This window comes from Pseudophryne corroboree, unplaced genomic scaffold (genome assembly GCF_028390025.1).
Source record: "Pseudophryne corroboree isolate aPseCor3 unplaced genomic scaffold, aPseCor3.hap2 scaffold_138, whole genome shotgun sequence".
Classification (NCBI taxonomy): domain Eukaryota; kingdom Metazoa; phylum Chordata; class Amphibia; order Anura; family Myobatrachidae; genus Pseudophryne; species Pseudophryne corroboree.
This window is the reverse complement of record NW_026968006.1, coordinates 1,303,614-1,309,814: the sequence shown is the minus strand read 5'-3', so window position 1 is coordinate 1,309,814 and position 6,201 is coordinate 1,303,614.

Below are 6,201 nucleotides of genomic sequence, written 5' to 3'. Positions count from 1 at the left end.
GCTCACTGCATCGAGGGACTAAGGGGAGAAGAAGCGAATTCACCTGCGTGCAGAGTGGATTGGGCTTCTTGGCTACTGGACATTAGCTCCAGAGGGACGATCACAGGTTCAGCCTGGATGGGTCCCGGAGCCGCGCCGCCGGCCCCCTTACAGAGCCAGAAGAGCGAAGAGGTCCGGAAAAATCGGCGGCAGAAGACGTTCCTGTCTTCAATAAGGTAGCGCACAGCACTGCAGCTGTGCGCCATTGCTCTCAGCACACTTCATACTCCGGTCACTGAGGGTGCAGGGCGCTGGGGGGGGCGCCCTGAGACGCAATAAAACACGACAGAAATACCTTACATGGCAAAAAATACATCACATATAGCTCCTGGGCTATATGGATGCATTTAACCCCTGCCAAAATATACAAAAAACCGGGAGATAAGGCCGCCGGAAAGGGGGCGGAGCCTATCTCCTCAGCACACTGGCGCCATTTTCCCTCACAGCTCAGTTGGAGGGAAGCTCCCCTGGCTCTCCCCTGCAGTCACTACACTACAGAAAGGGTTAAAAAAAGAGAGGGGGGCACTAATTAGGCGCAGTATTAAAACATACAGCAGCTATAAGGGGAAAAACACTTATATAAGGTTATCCCTGTATATATATAGCGCTCTGGTGTGTGCTGGCATACTCTCCCTCTGTCTCCCCAAAGGGCTAGTGGGGTCCTGTCCTCTATCAGAGCATTCCCTGTGTGTGTGCTGTGTGTCGGTACGTTTGTGTCGACATATATGAGGAGAAAAATGATGTAGAGACGGAGCAGAGTGTCTGTAACAGTGATGTCACCCCCTAGGGGGTAGACACCTGAGTGGATGTACTGTTGAAAATTACGTGACAGTGTCAGCTCTATATAAAAACAGTGGTTGACATGAGACAGCCGGCTACTCAGCTTGTGCCTGTCCAGACGTCTCATAGGCCGTCAGGGGCTCTAAAGCGGCCGTTACCTCAGATGGCAGATACAGACGCCGACACGGATACTGACTCCTGTGTCGACGGTGAAGAGACAACCGTGATTTCCAGTAGGGCCACACGTTACATGATTGATACAATGGAAAATGTTTTTATACATTTCTGATAATACGAGTACCACCAAAAAGGGGTATTATGTTCGGTGGGTGAAAAACTACCAGTAGTTTTCCTTAATCTGAATAATAAAATGAGGTGTGTGTTGATGCGTCGGTTTCCCCCCGTTAACACTTGATAATTTCTTAAAAAGTATTGGCTGCATACCCTTTCCCGCCAGAGGTTAGGGTGCGTTGGGAAACACCCCCTAAGGGGGATAAGGCGCTCACACGCTTGTAAGAACAAGGGCTCTACCCTCTCATGAGATGGCCGCCCTTAAGGATCCTGCTGATAGAAAGCAGGAGGGTATCCAAAAATGTATTTACACACATACTGGTGTTATACTGCGACCAGCTATCGCCTCAGCCTGGAGGTGCAGTGCTGGGTTGGCATGGTCGGATTCCCTGACTGGAAATATTGATATCCTAGATAAGGATAGTATATTATTGCCTATAGAGCATTTAAAAGATGCATTTCTATATAAGCATGATGCACAGCGGAATAATTGCCGACTGGCATCAAGTATAAGTGCGTTGTCCAATTCTACCAGTAAAATGGTCAGGTGATGCGGATTCCAAACGGCATTTGGAAGTATTGCCTTTGAAAGGGGACATTTGGGGTCGGTCCTTTAGACCTGGTGGCCACGGCAACAGCTGGGAAATCCACGTTTGTACCCCAGGTCGCCTCTCAAAATAAGACGCCGTATTATCAGGCGCAGTCCTTTGTTGGCAAGCGGACAAAAGGTTCCTCTTTTCTGCTCGTGACAGACGGAGAGGAAAAAGGCTGCAGAGATCAGCCAGTTCCCTGGAACAGAAACCCTTTCCCGCCTCTGCCAAGCCCTCAGTATGACGCTAGGGCTATACAAGCTCAGGCACGGTGGGGGCCCATTCTCAATGAATTTCAGTGCGCAGTGGGCTCACTCGCAAGTAGACCCCTGGATCCTTCAGGTAATATCTCAGGGGTACATATTGGAATTCGAGACGTCTCCCCCTCGCCGTTTCCAAAAGTTGGCTTTACCGATGTCTCCCTCTGACAGGGAGGCAGTTTTGGAAGCCATTCACAAGCTGTATTCCCAGCAGGTGATAATCAAGGTACCCCTCCTGCAACAGGGAACGGGGTATTATTCCACACTATTGTGGTACCGAAGCCAGACGGCTCGGTGAGACCGATTCTAAATCTAAAATCTAAAATTTTTGAACACTTACATACAGAGGTTCAAATTCAAGATTGAGTCACTCAGAGTAGTGATTGCGAACCTGGAAGAAGGGGACTACATGATGTCTCGGGACATCAAGGATGCTTACCTTCATGTCAAAATTTACCCTTCTCACCAAGGGTACCTCAGGTTATGGTACAGAACTGTCACTATCAGTTCAGATGCTGCCGTAGGGATGGTCCACGGCACCCCGGGTCTTTACCAAGGTAATGGACGAAATGATATCCCTTCGAAGGAAGGGAATTTTAGTTATCCCTTACTTGGACGATTCCCTGATAAGGGTAAGATCCAGGGAACAGTTGGAGGTCGGTGTAGCACTATCTCAGGTAGTGTTGCGGCAGCACGATTGGATTCTCAATATTCCAAAATCGCAGCTGGTTCCGACGACTTGTCTTCTGTTTCCTAGGGATGATCCTGGACACAGTCCAGAAAAAAGGTGTTTCTCCCGGAAGAGAAAGCCAGGGAGTTATCCGAGCTAATCAGGAACCTCCTAAAACCGAACCAAGTCTCAGTGCATCAATGCACAAGGGTTCTGGGAAAAAATGATGGCTTCATACGAAGCAATCCCATTCGTTAGATTCCACGCAAGAACTTTCCAGTGGAACCTACTGGACAAATGGTCCGGGTCGCATTTTCAGATGCATCAGCGGATAACCCTGTCACCAAGGACAAGGGTATCCATCCTGTGGTGGTTGCAGAGTGCTCATCTTCTAGAGGGCCGCAGATTCGGCATTCAGGACTGGGTCCTGGTGACCACAGATGCCAGCCTGCGAGGCTGGGGAGCAGTCACACAGGGAAGGAATATCCAGGGCTTAGGGTCAAGCCGGGATACATCACTTCACATAAATATCCTGAAGCTAAGGGCCATTTACAATGCTCTAAGCTTAGCAAGACCTCTGCTTCAAGGTCAGCCGGTGTTGATCCAGTCGGACAACATCATGGCAGTCACCCACGTAAACAGACAGGGTGGCACAAGAAGCAGGAGGGCAATGGCAGAAGCTGCAAGGATTCTTCGCTGGGCGGAAAATCATGTGATAGCACTGTCAATAGTATTCATTCCGGGAGTGGACAACTGGGAAGCAGACTTCCTCAGCACGACCTCCACCCGGGAGAGTGGGGACTTCACCCAGAAGTCGTCCACATGATTAAAAAACTCGACAGGTATTGCGCCAGGTCAAGAGACCCTCAGGCAATAGTTGTAGACGCTCTGGTAACACCGTGGGTGTACCAGTCAGTATATGTGTTCCCTCCTCTGCCTCTCATACCCAAGGTACTGAGATTGATAAGATGGAGAGGAGAAAGCACTATATTCGTGGCTCCGGATTGGCCAAGAAGGACTTGGTAACCGGAACTTCAAGAGATGCTCACGGAGGATCCGTGGCCTCTACCTCTAAGAAGGGACCTGCTCCAGCAAGGACCCTGTCTGTTCCAAGACTTACAGCGGCTGCGTTTGACGGCATGGCGGTTGAACACCGGATCCTGAAGGAAAAAAGGCATTCCGGATGAAGTCATCCCTATCCTGATCAATAGCCAGGAAGGATGTAACCGCAAAAAACATTATCACCGCAATTGGCGAAAATATGTTGCGTAGTGCGAGGCCAGTAAGGCCCGACGGAGGAAATTCAACTGGGTCGATTCCTACATTTCCTGCATACAGGAGTGTTTATGGGCCTGAAATTGGGGTCCATTAAGGTTCAGATTTCGGCCCTGTCAATTTTCTTCCAAAAAAGAACTAGCTTCAGTCCCTGAAGTTTAGACGTTTGTAAAAGGGGTACTGCATATACAGCCTCCTTTTGTGCCTCCAGTGGCAATTTGGGATCTCAATGTAGTTTGGGTTCCAAAAGTCACATTGGTTTGAACCACTTAAATCTGTGGAGTTAAAATATCTCACATGGAAAGTGGTCATGCTGTTGGCCCTGGCCTCGGCCAGGCGCGTGTCAGAATTGGCGGCTTTATCCTGTGAAAGCCCTTATCTGATTTTCCATTCGGACAGGGCGGAATTGAGGACTCGTCCTCAGTTTCTCCCTAAGGTGGTTCCAGCGTTTTCACCTGAACCAACCTATTGTGGTGCCTGCGGCTACTAGGGACTTGGAGGAATCCAGGTTGCTGGATGTTGTCAGGGCCCTGAAAAAGATGTTTCCAGGATGGCTGGAGTCAGGAAATCTGACTCGCTGTTTATCCTGTATGCACCCAACATGCTGGGTGTTTCTGCTTCTAAGCAGACTATTGCTCGTTGGATTGTAGTGCAATTCAGCTTGCACATTCTGTGGCAGGCCTGCCACAGCTAAAATCTGTAAAAGCCCGTTCCACAAGGAAAGTGGGCTCATCTTGGGCGGCTGCCCGAGGGGTCTCGGCTTTACAACTTTGCCGAGCAGCTACTTGGTCAGGGGCAAACACGTTTGCTAAATTCTACAAATTTGATACCCTGGCTGAGGAGGACCTGGAGTTCTCTCATTCGGTGCTGCAGAGTCATCCGCACTCTCCCGCCCGTTTGGGAGCTTTGGTATAATCCCCATGGTCCTTACGGAGTCCCCAGCATCCACTTAGGACGTTAGAGAAAATAAGAATTTACTTACCGATAATTCTATTTCTCATAGTCCGTAGTGGATGCTGGGCGCCCATCCCAAGTGCGGATTGTCTGCAATACTTGTACATAGTTATTGTTACAAAAATCGGGTTATTATTGTTGGGAGCCATCTTTTCAGAGGCTCCTCTGTTATCATACTGTTAACTGGGTTCAGATCACAAGTTATACGGTGTGATCGGTGTGGCTGGTATGAGTCTTACCCGGGATTCAAAATCCTTCCTTATTGTGTACGCTCGTCCGGGCACAGTATCCTAACTGAGGCTTGGAGGAGGGTCATAGGGGGAGGAGCCAGTGCACACCAGCTAGTCCTAAAGCTTTCTTTAGATGTGCCCAGTCTCCTGCGGAGCCGCTATTCCCCATGGTCCTTACGGAGTCCCCAGCATCCACTACGGACTATGAGAAATAGAATTATCGGTAAGTAAATTCTTATTTTTTCCAGTGTTTCACTATCTCACTGATGTAATGAGGATGTATGGTCTAGAGGGATCAGTAATGCATTGTACTGTATAGAGGCGTCAGGGATGTAGCGTAGGGTATAGAGGCGTCAGGGATGTAGCGTAGGTTATAGAGGCATCAGGAATGTAGCGTAGGGAATAGAGGCATCAGGGATGTAGCGTAGGGTATAGAGGCGTCAGGGATGTAGCATAGGGAATAGAGGCGTCAGGGATGTAGCGTAGGGAATAGAGGCGTCTGGGATTTAGCTTAGGGAATATAGGCATCAGGGATGTACTAGCAGGTATATAGAGGTCAGTGTACTGTATAGAGGGTAGAGATGAGCGGGTTCGGTTCCTCAGAATCCGAACCCGCCCGAACTTCAGGTTTTTTTACACGGGGCCGAGCGACTCGGATCTTCCCGCCTTGCTCGGTTAACCCGAGCGCGCCCGAACGTCATCATTGAGATTGATAGGGAGAGGACGTGGCTGGCGTCCTCTCCGTTTAGACTAGAGTACTAGAGAGAGACACAAATTTTGGGGAGCATATTATTAGGAGGAGTACTACTTGCTGCTGATAGTGTGACCAGTGACCACCAGTTTAATTAATCCGTTCTCTGCCTGAAAAAAACCGATACACAGTGTGACACAGTCACATACCATATCTGTGCTCAGCCCAGTGTGCTGCATTATATGTAATACTGTATATCATTATCTGACTGTGCTGAGTGCTCACTGCTCACACAGCTTAATTGTGGGGGAGACTGGGGAGCAGTTATAGCAGGAGTACATATTTTAAGTACAGTGCACACTTTTGCTGCCAGAGTGCCACTGCCAGTGTGACTGACCAGTGACCACTGACCACCAGTATT